Genomic DNA, 2,207 nt, shown 5'->3' with positions numbered 1-2,207 from the left:
GTATTGTTCAGCCAAATATTGCCAACAATTGGGAGCTCAAGTCCTCTCATATTCAATTGGTGGAGAGAGCTCAGTTTGGAGGAGAGGAGAGTGAAGATCCCCACCGATTTATTGACAGATTCTTGAGGATCTGTGACTCAACCAAACACCCTCAGGTGTCTAATGATGCAATCCGGTTGAGGTTGTTCCCTTTTGCTCTTAAGGGAAAGGCTCTTAGTTGGTTGGAAAGGCAGCCTACAACAAGCATTTCTACAAGGGATGATATGTCTCAGAAGTTCTTTGTTGAGTTCTTCTCGATGGAGAGGTACAACCAGATGGTGAATGATATCACCAATTTCACTCAGTTAGAGGGTGAAACTATGTGTGGAGCATGGAACAGATTCAAGGATCTAATGAGGAGGTGTCCTCAGTATAACTTGACTGCTGGTAATCAGGTTAGAATCTTCTTCAATGGTTGCAAACCTGAGGTGAGGATGGTGTTGAATGGTGCAGCAGGTGGCACGATTAAATCACTAAGAGCAAATGAGACTCTTGAGTTGATCGAGAGGATGGCTGCCAATGAAAATGAAGTGTTGTCAGCAAAGCCTAGGAGAGGTATCCTTCATCTGGAAGGTAATGATGCGATGCTAGCTGGAAAAAAATTATTTTCTCAGCAGATAGCAAACTTGACCTCAAGGCTTGACAAGATGCAGCTTGCTGGTGTTCAGACTAAAGCTGCTGCTGTTGTGTGTGAATATTGCCAGGATAATCATGAGTCTAATGAATGTCCTTTGATGCCTTCTGATTCACCTCAACAAATGCAAGTGAATGACATTTGGTATGATCAGAGACCTTAGCAACAAAATGTTCAAAGAGGTCAGAATTTTGGTCCTAAAGGTAGTAATTATCAACGGAAGATTCAAGGAGGCGGTCTTGACTATAATTCTAATAATTATCTACAGCCTCCACCAATCCAAACCAAGGAACCTTCTGATTTAGAGAGGTTAGTTGGACAAATGGCTCAACACTCTAATGCTTTCATGGAAGAGACTGGAGTCAATACCAAGAACACATAGGTTTCTATCAGAAATTTGGAGAATCAAATTGGCCAACTGGCAAAACAAATGGCTGATAGAACTCCAGGTACCTTCCCTAGTAACACAGTTACCAATCCGAAGGAAGATTGTATGGCTATCACAATTAGAAGTGGTAAAGTACTTCCATCTCCTGAGGTTGAAGAGAAGCTTAATGAAGTTAAGAAGCCAGAAAAAGAAGTTGAAATTCCTTCTAAGGTTGGGAAGCCTCTTCAGAAAGGTGAAGAAAAAGAGCAACCGATTGTTGCTGAAAAGAAGAAATTTGAGCTGAGTCCTGATTATGTGAGAACTATGGCACCTTATCCTGAAAGATTCAAGAAATATGCTCAAAAGCAACATTACGAAAGGTTCTTGGATTTATTCAGAAAGCTTCACATTAATATTCCATTTGATGAAGCCTTGGCTAATATGCCTAATTATGCCAAGTTTATGAAGGATCTTTTGTCAAGGAAGCACAAGTTACAAGAGTGCCAAACTGTAGCACTTACTGAGGAGTGCAGTGCTATCATTATAAGGAAATGTCCTCCTAAGCTTCGTGATCCTGGAAGTTTCAACATTCTCATTGAAATTGGTAACACAAAAATCAGCAGGGCATTATGTGATATTGGGGCTAGCATTAATTTGATGCCTCTTTCTGTTTCCAAATCCTTAGGGATCACAGAACTAAAACCCACTATGGTTTCTCTTCAACTTGCTGATAGATCTTTAAGGAAGCCTAGTGGAATAATTGAAGATGTTCTTGTGAAGGTGGACAAGTTCATCTTTCCTGTTGATTTTGTGGTTCTTGATATGGAGGCAGAAAATGAAATGCCACTTCTTTTGGGTAGACCTTTCTTAGCTACATCTCGTTCCATGATCGATGTTAAGCAAGGAAAGCTTGAGTTAAGGATGAATGATGAGACCATTACCATGACTCGATGAAACATTCTTCTGACAAAGGCGACTGTTTTAGTCTTGATGTTTTAAAAGAAGTGGGGAAAGCAGAAAAATCTTCTAGTCAAGAGCTTGGTGAAGAACTTAAAGCGCGTTGTCTCATTCCTTTTAAGGAAGAAAAGAAAGTAGCATTTGAGGTTCTTGAAAAGAATGATGATGTCAAACATGAGAGGAAGACTCAAAGGAAGCGTAAGGCTACAA

At 40.2% G+C, this 2,207-nt stretch overlaps 1 non-coding gene across 1 annotated transcript; it reads right to left on the bottom strand.

The window, feature by feature from the left end:
* Positions 1 to 312: 312 nt before the first annotated feature.
* On the bottom strand, positions 313 to 418 carry LOC133310504 (small nucleolar RNA R71). Its single transcript, XR_009751466.1, has one exon. It is a non-coding gene; the product is annotated as a small nucleolar RNA R71 (small nucleolar RNA).
* Between the last annotated feature and the right edge of the window lie 1,789 nt (positions 419 to 2,207).

Source organism: Gastrolobium bilobum, unplaced genomic scaffold (assembly GCF_033153095.1).
Source record: "Gastrolobium bilobum isolate Gb01-03AN ecotype WA unplaced genomic scaffold, APGP_CSIRO_Gbil_v1 utg22849, whole genome shotgun sequence".
In the NCBI taxonomy this organism is placed as follows: domain Eukaryota; kingdom Viridiplantae; phylum Streptophyta; class Magnoliopsida; order Fabales; family Fabaceae; genus Gastrolobium; species Gastrolobium bilobum.
The sequence above is the reverse complement of the archived record's forward strand: the minus strand, read 5'-3'. Positions and strand labels throughout refer to the sequence as shown.